This window comes from Aedes albopictus, chromosome 3 (genome assembly GCF_035046485.1).
Source record: "Aedes albopictus strain Foshan chromosome 3, AalbF5, whole genome shotgun sequence".
Lineage (NCBI taxonomy): Eukaryota > Metazoa > Arthropoda > Insecta > Diptera > Culicidae > Aedes > Aedes albopictus.
Window position 1 is genome coordinate 179,546,935 of NC_085138.1, and position 13,516 is coordinate 179,560,450.

A 13,516-nucleotide genomic window follows, 5' to 3' on the forward strand; every position below is an offset into this window, starting at 1 on the left:
TTTACTATTAACGTCAAGCTTTTGTACAAAACATGTCACGTATTTGTTTCAACACATTAAGACCACTGTAGACGTCTTTCGTTGGTGAATATCGAGCTAGATTTCGTGGGGTCCGATCAATAACGGATCTAATATTTAAATTCCTAGATATTCCAGAAGTACAACTTGCAGTCTCGACACCTGTTTATTAATTTTCAAGTGACGCACGATTCACTGTAAAGAATCGAGTTAAGGTAGAACATGGTTTTCCGATGAAACTGATTAGCCTGATACATGCATCGAAAGATGGCTTAATATCAGGTATTTCGGTTGAGGATGACATTTCGACGTCCTCGGTAATAAAACTGATTTAAAGTAGAAAAGTGTCTTCCGATAATGTTGTTACCCGCGAGATGAAAAGGCGTCTTGCTGATGCATATAAAACTTTCTAAAGGATTTGCAACCTGCTGATGTTTTGTAGTTCGCAGACGAATTCTGAACTCTCACTTTTTTATATTTCTTTATTATAGAGGTTTTCAAAACTCTCACTCTCTCACTTAATAACTGCGGCAGTGTTCATATAACCCCTAGCTGAGAAGCAGGCTCTGTCCCAGTATGGGGATTTTACGACAATCATGAGAAGAGCAAGTTAAAGAAATGTTAATCAATATTCCAGTTTAAACCAGTAATGGAACTTCCGGTGTCCCATCACTGATATCTTTGCATTTTTTTTTCCTTTTGATTCAACCAGATTTTCCTATGAACTTATTGAACCCTACCAATCACCACAGATAAGAGCCTCAGGCAAATCACACACCAACTTATTATCTCTGAGATTTAATAATAGCACATCCTCCGGGCAAGTGTTCTAGTACTGTAACAATAACAGCACATGCCCACCGTATGTTCTTTCGCCGTATAGAACGGGTAAAGCCTGCCAATTATGAACCGACCGGTGCAAACCCGCCTCGCTTTGACATCGCTTTCTTCGATATACGTAGCTGGTAGCATTACAAAGTAATTGCGTCCAGCAGCCGGGGCTAGCCCCAACCATTTCCAGCCAGATTCTCATCTCAGATAGAGGCACACACGATGTTTACACCGATGGAACTCGCGGCGAGCATAATTACACCGGGAATGCCGCCTATGCTATTCTTCCTCCGGCTCGTCCAAGTTGTGGTATGATGAGATACCGGCCCCAACTGAACGACCGTCTACGCGTCGTCGTCGTCGTCTACCAGCCAGGTCGTCGCTGGAATGCATCGAAGAACGGTTTCTTGGCAATTATGATAAACGAAAATAGTTCTTGATGGTGGATAATGGCGCGAAGTGATGCTGGATGGCATGAAGGTTGTCATTATTCCCAGAAACTTGTACCTACCTACAACATATAGAGAATTTTTAATTTTTGCCTCGTCCACCAGGTGAGCACATATGATGCGCTGATAGATTGGCAACGCGTGGCCACAGGTCAGAATGACTTTCAAAATAACTAGTGATGGAATGATGGAATATTTTCCCTCGTTGAATTAAGAATGTAGAATGATGTGACTTGTTTGCAGCTTAGTGAATTAGTGATATATTTACTGAGAGCTTTCTCTGCCAATAATTGATTTTGCTTATGTATATCATGTGACAGGCATGAAAATACTCGTTGTCCAAGGAAGTCATAAAATGTCAGTTATGACAAGTTCCTGAACTGACCTGGAGTCCTAAGCATTTTGTCAAGAAGCTTCTATTCATACCTCCATCGGAAACCGACCGTGATATGAGCAACCTAACGAAATATTGTTGCTCTCTACGCTCCACGCTTACTTGTTTCAACCGGATCAGTAGCGAACATCAACATTACAAGGTTGTTGGCCGGTTTAGCAACAGGGCCTGCCCACCGTATGCTTCCGGCTTTGGCAACCTTCTAAATACAAAATTCGTCGTTGAGTGCAGCGAGCTCGAGGCTCATCCTTCTTCGCCATACCTAAAAGTTCTCGTGTACACCGCCGTAGATCGTCCTTAGCACGCGGCGCTCGTGAAATACATAAAAAAAATTCTCATTAAACTTCTTCAAGAACATCCACAATATAATTTTTACGAATTCTAGTAACCACTCCTTTTGTCCTCGTAAGGTGGGCAGGGACGACCACCACGCCTGCTTCCAACTGCTTTGTAAGTATTGAGAACTGATACTGTGCGCATTGCGATTTGACCTTCCCGCAAGTGTTTAACGGAGCGCTCCGAAATGATAGTGTAATTGCCTACACTGATCACCGCTTGTTGCTCCGACTTCCGGTTGTTCACAACCACCACCTTAGTTTTGTGGTGAGCCAACTCCAGTTTCCTGGATCTCATCCGCTCCTCCACAAGTGTGATCGCGTGGGCAGCAGTCAATTTCACTTTTTCGATCGATGGCCCAGATACAGGAGCATCGGCAATTGCCGCCCAACTGGCGCAATTGAACACGTTACTTACATCCAGATTGACTACTGCATAGAAGCGAATTCTCCTCCTCTTACACTGGAGCGCTATCTCGGCTGTCTTTGTGACCGACAGAAAGGCATCTATGGTCGACCTCCCCTTCCGGGAGCCGAACTGGTCGCTCGAGTGAAAATTAATACGCTCAGTGTTCCTGAAACATGCTGTTGAGGATGATCTTTTCGAGCATCTTCGCTGCCGTGTCGATCAAGTATATTGGTCTATATGCCGACGAGTGTTCGAGTAGTTTCCTCACCCTTGCCAATAAAACAAGGCTCTGTCTCTTCCAAACTTCTGGAAAAACAACCTCATCCAGGCATTTCATTTCTGCATAGCAAACCTGAGCATTTGGGAGCCTCTGCAATAGCTACTTTTAAGGCCAAGTTCGGAACTCTGTCTGGACCTAGGGCCTTATCTACCCTAAAGGACTTTGCTATCCCTGCAAGTTCCCTTATCTCATCGCCAGCCCCAGTCCCTGGCTGTCCTATGAAAGGAGGCCAAGGAGTAGGATCATGCCGCGGAAAAAGCCTCTCGATGATCCAATACAACATCTCTGGAGATTTCTCTGTAGGAGCCATTACACCTATCGTCTTGGCCATTACGATCCTGTAGGCATCACCCCACGGATTCGCATTGACACTTTGACAGAGACCCTCAAAGTAGGTCTTTTTGCTTGTCCTTATCTCGGTCGTCAGTGCAGCTTTAGCAGTGGCGAACACCTTCCGTCGTTCATTTCGCTCTTCCTCAGACCATGTTCACAGCATTCGGCGCCTAGCCCGTAGCAAGGTTGTTAATCGATAAATTATCGTTATCGGCGATAAAGTTAACGTCTGTTATCGTTTATCGTCGATAACGATAACGTCTTCAGGCGGATTCGTCATCGGCGAAACAGTTAACTGTTGAAATTATCGACTCGATAACGTCTCTGGAAAATTTTCTTCGCTATCTGAACCGTTGTTGATGCCATCACTAGGGTAACTAGATTTATCGCAAAATTATCGAAGGTACGTTGATCTTCGCGTTGATTCATCGTTTGGTTATCGTTATCGAGAGATTATCGAGCAACCTTTATCGTTATCGAGTTTGCGTTGAGTTAACTGTCGATAATTTATCGGTTAACAACCTTGGCCCGTAGGTAGGCGCGGTGTACATAGGTCCACAATCGCTCGAGTCCACTAGTAAGCCGGTGGTCTCCCTTTTCTAGGGTGGATTTGCATAGGCATAGTCACATCGCACGCACGCTCTAAACCAAGTAGGTTTCGCTCACGGTGGAGCGCCTCCCTAAATACCTCTTCGAAGTATGATGTCTTTCTCTGATGGCCTAGCCGCCACTTCCTCTGCCCGCTGCCTGCTGTTGTTGTAGTCGATATTGTTGCGAAGCGCCAGGTGATCGCTGTGAGTGTATCCATCGTCTACCCTCCAGTTCGAACTACTTGTTAGGCCAGGACTACAAAAAGTAACGTCAATGATTGACTCCTTACCGTTCCGACTGTAGGTACTCTTGGTACCGACGTTAGCCAGATCGACATCTAGCATGGCCAGCGTCTCTAGCAGGATCTGACCCCGCTGGTTCGTGAAACGGCTTCTCCATTCCACGGCCCAGGCATTGAAATCACCCGCTATTACCACCGACCTTCGCCCTGTCAGCACGGTCGTCATACAGTCAAGCATCTGCGTCAATTGCTCGATCGACCAACGCGGAGGCGCATGACAGCTACAGAAGAAGACCCCGTTTACTTTGGCGACCACGAAGCCCTCATAGGTAGTACTAGTAGACACCAACTCCTGGACGGGCTATTTACTCGTCGTCCATATCGCCGTCATTTTAGCGGACCCATCCGCGACCCAATTGCCATTGCCGACGACGAGTACACGGTAAGGGTCTGCTATGATGGCGATATCCGACTTCCACTCAGAAACTGCCTGACGAGGCAGTTGCTGAGCCGCATCACAGTGGTTCAGGTTCAGCTGCGTTACCTGCACTGTGATTTGTTCCCTGCGGCTTTCTTGAAGGCCGGGCACCTTGGACCACCCGTTGGGTGTCTGTTGTTCGTGGATTTCCCAGTACAAATCAGCCATGTGGGTGGACTCGTGCAGCTTTGTGCCTTACGGCCTTCGCCGCCGCAACTCCTACACAACTTGTTCCTGTCAAGGCCTTTATAGTCCCAAGACTTGTGCCCTGGTTCAAAGCACCGGAAGCAAGCACTCGGTGGCTCATGCAGGGTCAGATGGCAAACTGACCAGCACACCTTTAACTTCCCTATTATAACGGACCTATTCGCGTCCACCACAAGTAGCTGAACCAAGACTACCTGCGTCCCTGCCGGGCCCTTCCGTAGCCGAATGGCTGCAGCGGCCACCTCTACCTCGCACTGTTGCCGCAGTGCCATGACGAGATCTTCGGCGTCTTTTGACTCGTTCAGATTCCTCACCTTCAGAGTCGCCTCCGCCGTCAAAGCCCTCACCTTCACACCTTCGCCCAGGACTTCTTCCGCCAACCGTTTGTAGGCGGCGTCCTTTCGCTCCTTGTCGCGCTTTAGTTCGATAATCATCTCGCCCGTACGAGTTCGTCTAATACTGCGCACGTCGGCTCCGAGATCGTCGAGCTTGGCGCCGCCTAGTACCTCCTCACCTGATGGCAGTTGCAATGAGTGTACATGTTGTGCGTATATTTTTTGAAAAACGATGTAATCAAGCGCAATAACGAACAAAAAGGGGTACATCGTCAGTAACTACGTCTATGGGTATTATACGTTTATTTACTGTGTATTCGGTGTTCTCCCGAAAGATTTATGCAGGCTTAGAGGAATTAACGTTTTGTTCATGTTTCAAGAGGGTTTCGACTGGATGTTTGATCGATGTTTTGGGTGGCTTTCTCAGTCTTTAAGTCGAGAACGAAATGTTTCCTACTCTCCCGACGTTTCGGCCGAGGGGTTTTGGCCTTTCTCAAGGGTCGTAGTGTCTATCGTCTCCCGTGTAGATATTTGCCTTACCATATGTGTTTGGCCTGCCTTTTCATTACCTGTTGTTTTTTAAAGGTTTTTTTTTAAATATATTTTTTGTTTTGATTGGACTTCACAGCACTGGTAACGATCGTTACCAGTGCTGTGAAGTCCAATCAAAACAAAAAATATATTTAAAAAAAAACCTTTAAAAAACAACAGGTAATGAAAAGGCAGGCCAAACACATATGGTAAGGCAAATATCTACACGGGAGACGATAGACACTACGACCCTTGAGAAAGGCCAAAACCCCTCGGCCGAAACGTCGGGAGAGTAGGAAACATTTCGTTCTCGACTTAAAGACTGAGAAAGCCACCCAAAACATCGTTTTGTTCATGTGTCCGCCTTTTCGGTCAATGCGGGATCACTTGCTGGCCACATGTGGTAGCGACACGACTCCGGTCCAGAGGGTATGTAAAGACGACCTTGGCTAGAATGCCATTTCTTCTTCTTACTTTCGGTCCTGGGCACCCACGGAGTCCATTCTGGGCGATTGCCGGCCATCGCCTTGACCTGCGTCGCCATGAGCCTCTGGATCTGCCTCTGCTGCGATGTCCAATCTAACGCTTGCTTGCAGATTTCCTTTCCGCCCCTGCGTAGAGTGTGGTCAACCCACCTCCACTTTCGCTCCCGAATTTCTGTCGCTATCCGCTTTTGATGACATCGATGATGGAGCTCCAGGTTGGAGTCCACGCTCCACGCTAAAGTCGTTGCCGTTGAATCAGTTCGTAATATTTCATTTTCGGTTTCTTGGGTTTCGGAAACAAACGATTGTTGGTCGTGGTGGGGCTGCCACCTTAGGTGTAAAATGCTCCCGGTTGAGGAGCATTTTATACTCAAACCCTGGATGCCAGAACAGATGCTGTTTGAGCCGCTCATCCTTGGTAAACAGAAGCTCGAGACGTACCTCCTCAATCTAGCTGAAGTCAGAAGGACAACAGTGTCCAGGCTGCACTACCAGCTCTTAGCTGGCGGTCTTTGTCATCGCTTGACCCGTGGAAGCATGAGGTAGGAACTTGGGAGGACCGGAGGTATGTTGGACGCTCTCCTTTCCGACTCACTGTTTTGCTGCCCCGCCATTTCTTCGGCTATCACCCAAAACGCCTCAGAGCAACAGAGGAGGTGACGCATGAACCCGAGGAGAGGCTAGTGCAGGCGCTAAACAAGAGGTGATCCAAAAGCTCGGGGTTGGCTATGTAAATCATACTGGTGCCCTGAGATCGTATGATTTACATAGCCAACCCCGTAAAAATATTATGACAACTCACAGTCTTCATATTAGTTGATTGATTGATCCCTAGCTAATGGGATGTTTTCGTCATGTAAAAGTGTATAGTTCAAAACTGTTGAACTTAATAAGTCAATATTTTTATTTTTTTGTGCATCTACTACTCAACAGTCTTGATTCTTAAGTCTTGAAAAAAAATCCCTAAATGAAATTAAAGCTATAAAATAAAGCCCTGTGTGAGGTTAATAGATGGTATAACGTTACATATGCACATACATCGCATTCAAACAATCTTTTATCTGAAGCATTATTCTACGATAACAATAATTCCAAAGTTCCACGATCACCATCCAATCGCATTTGGAAACACAATCGCACTCGGGACACCCATCCTAGAAGAGGCATCACGAATTTTTCCTGTCCATTTTCATTCATTGAATCGCACGCTCGCGATAGACTTTATCGCTAGACTCGCCACCTCGACCGCGACCGCAACCGCGCCAACCGCACCACACACCGGATCCGCGCACGAACATCAAGCAGCAGCAGCAGCAACAACATCACCACGGGGCTTAACAGCGGCTAGCACAGTCATGCTCGCATCAGTCTTGGATTATCTGCGTTTGCGTGAAGAGCTTATTCCGTGTCGGTTCCCGTCTTGGCAAAACGTGTTGTTGTGCGTTACATAGCCGTAAGGTTGCCCGTCCATATAGGAAACCGCGGCGAGAGAATATCGACAGCGCGATCACGCGCGCGTGCTGCTTATACTCCAAGGATGCTGCCGCCCCGCGAGGAAGATGCGTTGAGTTGAGATAAGGAAGGAAGCTTTGGGCAAACTCGGAGATCGGAGAGAATTGGTGAGCTGAGTTTAGTTTTTGTTTTATTCTGAAAGAGAGTGTGTAGCATATCCTCTCGCTCACGGTCGGTTGAAATCTCTTTGATACGCGAATTGGTGAGATTCCAGCAGTAACCTTATTGGATACCGGCGTGTTGGCTTCTATACCATTACATAGATTGGGTCACGTCGCAGATGAGCCTCTGAAGAAGAAGCACACCCGCTACGGCGCGATCATCAACCGCGAACGTCTGTCTGGTCTCACTGAGCTGAGCATGGTTTATCGCATCGCGTTTTGTTTTGGTTTTTAATGCCGTGCAGAGGCTCGATTCATGTTATTTTCTCATAGCGCCTTCCGTGAGTTGGAGGTTATGGGATGAGAACTGTGCTGAAGTGGTTTTGTGTTTTTCGTGTACTGCTGTAAGCGTTTATGAGAAAAGTGCTGGGCTTTAGTTGCCTGTTTTACCGCAACTAATTGGACCTCTGTGTGCAAAGTGGAGATTTTCCAGCAGCTCAATAATCTGCGTGAACATTAAGCCGGCGTGGTATGAATTTACGCACTCACGAGGCCGGATCGTAGTCGTGTCGAATGATAAGAATACAGTGTTTCGCGTAGCTTATACCCGCAGTCATCGCTGAGGTTCGCGATCGTGGTGCCCTTGAAATTCATGTCATTGGATCAGAGAGTTTCCTGAAAGCCAACGCTATTTTTAACCAGACACATCTGAGTAAAGAAACCGAAACGACAACGACGACGGCAGCACGGTCCGATCAAGACGTGGTTTGATAGTGAGTTTAACAATGCAGTTTTAAGTGGTGACCAAGAAGATGAGCAACAAAGATAGGCGATATTTCTGAAGAATATTTTGAATTGGAGCTCGTGCTCCTATACCTGTCGGGGAATTCGTCGTTCACGTTTTTTCCTTTTTTTTCATCTGCTTTGGTCCGAAGAATAAACCAATAGCCAAGGCAGAATTGTCGGGGATCAACAAGAACAAGAAAAAACGCGTACTTGATCGAAAACAGATCAGTCTCCCGAACTTCAACTGCTTTTGAACAGTGCACCGATCCACGTGGTGTGTTTACAAACAAATGCCGGTGCGATAGTTTTGTAAAAAAAAAGCATAGACTGCTGAGAGACAGACTCACTACGAGAGAGGAGTCTGAGAACGTGGAAGGCGACTCAGTTGCCGCGCTCGCTGCGTGAAGAAGGAAGCAAGGTAAGTGGCATTACATTATACTCGCTAGCATAATTTGAATTTGCGCTGCATTTTAACGGCGACATGTGTGTTGGTGCTCTGCATCGGAGGATGGATCCATCGCAAGAACACGCAACCTAGTTGGGAATATAGGTACAAAGTTAGAACGTGTCGTGCGATCTATTTCGGTTTACGATTGTTGATAAGAAGAAATCAAGGCAACAACTATATGTCTGCCAAGAGCTAGTGCGAAGACAAAGTCAGCAAGGTCACTAGTGGCGAGCACGTTTGAACCAAGAAGAATATTTGATTCCAACTATAATGGTAGGACTGTGTGAACTAGTTGGATATGCGTACAGTCAAAACCAGATTGTAAGGGTGTGTGGTATATCGATTGATTTTAACAATGTCTTTTCGTTTCGAAAAATACCTCAAGTGCTTTACGATTTCGTATCGATCTCACGATACATTATTGATTTTTTTCGTTTCATTTCGCACCGCATCATACACAAGAATTTCGCATATCGTTTCGATTCATAGTGCTTTAAAAATACCCCAACAAACATGTTTGCTGTACAAGGGTGGACTAAACCAGGTTGAAGTGAGGCAGGCCAAGTCCTAGTGGGGACGTAGAACCATAAATAAGAAGAAGATTTCTTAGAAATTTCATGAATTTGGTGTCACACTTTTCTGAACCCCCTCCCTTCTAAAAGCGTAACGTAATTTATAGACGTTTCTTCTTCAGAATTATCTCTAGGAAATCTATTTCCAAAGTACAGTCGGAACCCGCTCGTTGAGCAACAACCTCCACCCAACTAACGAATTCGATTCGTTGGTTGGTCCAAATGACAGCAGCAAAAAAAAATCTTGAGGGGCGTGCGCATTGTTCGTTTTGGTTAAGCGGTACCGGTTAAGAATAAAAAGTAAAAATATTTTAAATTTTTCAATTTGTGTTCATGCAACATAATTGGAACGTTTTGCAAGATATAGATCATATGCGAGAATTAATTATCTTTACATATTTATACATAGTTGGTGAAAATGGAGATGTATATGAATTCATCAGAATCAAAATGCAAGCACACAACGACATGTTTTTCGGGTGTGACTTTTTTTGAATCACTGCGCAACAAGTTGGTCGACAATGCTTTGCATTTGTTTTTTATGTTTTGATTGTATTTACATGTTGAAAATTATTAATCGATTATCAATTATTAATCAATCATATTGGCCAAGATTTAGAAAAACTTAAAACCGGTTTGCTAACCCCTCGGAAGAGTAACATTGTTTGTCATTTTCAGTTTGACATGGAATTTTGACATCCAGGTGCTTTTTAGTTGGCTGACAACCCAACTAACGGAGCCCCAACTAAAAAGTCACCCAACTATTAAACCCCCAACCAGCGGGTCATGACTGTAATCCGAGGGTTCCGCATCGGTTGCTCCAAAAATTATTTCAAAGCTTCTTCAATAAATTTCTTCATGGAATGTCTCCAGGAAATTCTGGAGAAGTTCTTTTATGATTTTGTTTAGTGATTCAAGCAGATATTTTTCCAAAGATTTCCGCAGAAATTCATAAAAAGACTCCTTCATGAGTTCCTTCGGGTATTCCTCCATGTATTTTATCAGAAATTCCTACTGGGTTTTTTCCAAGGCTAGCTTTAGGCATTCCACTCAGATTCTTTAAGAAATTCAAAAATTTGTTCATAAACAATTTTAGAATGTTTAATTTCTTTGAAATTTTTGAATAAGGTTTTCTAGGAATCTTCAAAGAGGGTTAAGAGTTTCTCCAGACATTCTTTTAGGGATTCCTTTGAAAGTACGTTCCCAAATTCCTCCGGAAATTCTTACAGAAAATCCTCCATGAATTTTGATAAGAGATTTCTCAAGAATTTTTTTTTCTAAACATTTAATGATAAATCCTTATAGAAATTCCACTCAGAGGAAGAGCTTCAAGAAATGTTTTTAGAAACTCTTTCCAGAATTCCTTCGGGAATTAAGAATTATTTATTGAACTCTTCCTGCAATTCTTGAAGAAATATCTCCTGGGATTTCTTTAGAGATTCTCACTGACTTTTTTTTCAGATATTTCTACACAGATTTTATCACAAATATTTTATGAAATTACATAAAAATATTGAATGTTTGAAAATTTCATCACAACAAACAACCATTGGAAGCGTTCTTGAAGGTTTCCCTTGCGAATACCTAGAGGAACTCCTTGAGAAGACTTTAGATGAATTTATAGAAGAATTTTATGAGAAACTTCTGGAGATATTTAAGAAAAATATCCTGGAGAAGTTTCTGAGAAATTCCCTGAGTTTTTGAATTTAATGTCAAAGATGTTTCTGAAGGTCTTCGAAAATCTGCGCAAAATTGAAGACAAAGATTCTAGAGGACTTGAATAAACTTCTCAATAAATTTCTGAAGGGATTCCTGGAAGATTATTTGGAACAAACCCCCGGGAAAAGCTCCTGAAAATACTAATGGAGGAATTCATGGCAAAATGTCTGAAAGGTGTTAGTGGATAAAAAAAATCCTAAAGCAATTTCCCTTGAGGCATTTTTGAAGCAAATTTAAATCAAATTAAAGAATTCTTGAAGGAATCACCAGAAGGAATTTTCTGAAAAATGAAGCTCTGAAGGAATCTCTGAAGCAATGCCTGGAGAACTTGAGAAATGATTTGCAGTATTTTTTTTGGGATATTCCTGGAGAAGCACCACGAATAAATACCGAAGTGATTTCTGAAGAAGTTCCGGAAAGGATCTCTGGTTTCTATAAATCCCAAGGAAGAAAAGTCTGAGAAAATCCGTAGAGGAATTCCTGAAAAGAACCCTAAGCGTTTCCTTAGGGTTTTTGGTTTGTTTTGCTAACGTAAGAACTAGAACCCTAAGAGAATATATGTATAGAGACTATCATTAGGGATCTCTCGGGGAACTCCAACAAAAATCAAAGAAGTTTGAATTGCCCATGGAATCGAAGAAATTCTATTCTAAAGAATAATCGTCGTTTAGGAAAAATCATCCAAATAATGTATACTTGCAAAAAAGTTAAACACTATTTGAAATTGTTCAAAATAATAGTAGTATGAACAAGTTGAATTTCTGCTCTACCCTGAATAAGAAAAAAAAAATTTCGCACGCTATTCTGATAACATCTGTCGAGGTTACAAATTAGAATGTGAGGAAAAAATAATAAAAATAATTGCTGAACAAAAAATTTAAAACAAATACTACTATTATTTTGAACATTTTCACAGCACAACAATTTTTTGAAAGTGCTCCGAAAAGATCTAAATTTTGCTTTTAAATTTATGGCTCAATCGGTCATAATAGAACAAAGATACAGCATGTCAATGTTGACTATTTTGTATGAAAATTGGCTTTTACTGCTATTTTTATGAACACAGTTGCACGTGATCCAAATGAGAATAGTATTAGATAACTTATAAAGTTAACACCTTCTAGAACAAAACTGTCTTTACTTCGGCTACTTTTTACACCTAGAGACTTTTTGGGGCCCAATTAGGCTGGAACTAATTTCACTAATTTCGATTTTCTCTTATGAATTTTTTTTTATTTACATTTATGGAAAAATTTGGTCGGAGTTTAGGTATTAGGTAGCATGAGGTAGGTCAACATCTAGGTTTTAAGGTAGCATCGAAGTATGGTCAACAATTAGGTTAGGTAGCATGAGGTAGATTCAACAATAATTGATTGATGAAATTTGTAAAAAAAAAATATTAAATGAGAGTCTTAAATTAGTTTATTATTTATCAAAAAAAAAAATACGGTTTTTTCGAGAAAAAATGTCGAATTAGCTTATTGTTCCACGATATTCGAATTTTTATCAACCTAAACACAAAAGGTGATGGGGTGTGAACATGTAAGTGTCCTGTCGATGTTCTAGGATCATTTATGATGTCGTTTTGGATCATTACATGTGATCTGACTTTTTCCCATTAAAAAAAACGAATTATTTTAAGAAAAATGGATTTAATAACTAATTGTTAAACGAGTTTGGACTTTTCATCAGATTAAAGGCGGAGGGTGGTAATGTTTGAAGAGAACACACATAAAGTGTTCTACAGATGTTCAAGGATAATTTTTGAGGTCCTTTTGTTTCATCCTGGTGATGGGATTTCTTCGCATTTAATTTTATTACGATTTGATTGAGGAAAAATGTCTTATTAGTTGATTGTTGCAAAATATTGTACTCTTCGTCAACTTCAGGGGTTAAACAACTTGCAGTGATTAAAAAAATGGACTTTTTCATTGCTTTAAAGGGTGTATTCGATAAAAATGGGACACAGAGAATATTGTATAACTTTTGATTGCCTTCGCCAAAATAGCTAGTTTTTACCATGAATGGTATATTATGTGAAGCTAATACCATAAAGTTTTCATGAAAATCGGTTGAGTATTGGCGGAGATCTCGTTAAAACAAGGAAAATGGCATTTGAGAATCCTGTGCAAACAAAAATTTTGGAAAATATCACTTTTTTACCGTTTTAGTTCTGGAGCCAAAAATACTGAACCGATTTCAATGAAAATTTTTATGTACATACGTAAAGAATGTATGTAGAAATAATTTGTCAAAATTTCATTCAATTTGATCATACCGTTAGAAAGTTATAGCCATATATGTCGCACTATGTCACAATAAGCAGATGTGGTTTTTGGTATAGTGAAATTCAAACTACTCTTACTTTGAAAGTTCTCAACGAAAATGGCTGAAATTTTCACTGAAAACAGTTTAACGCAACAATTTTACACTGTCAAAGTTTTATTATACCTTGAAGCGA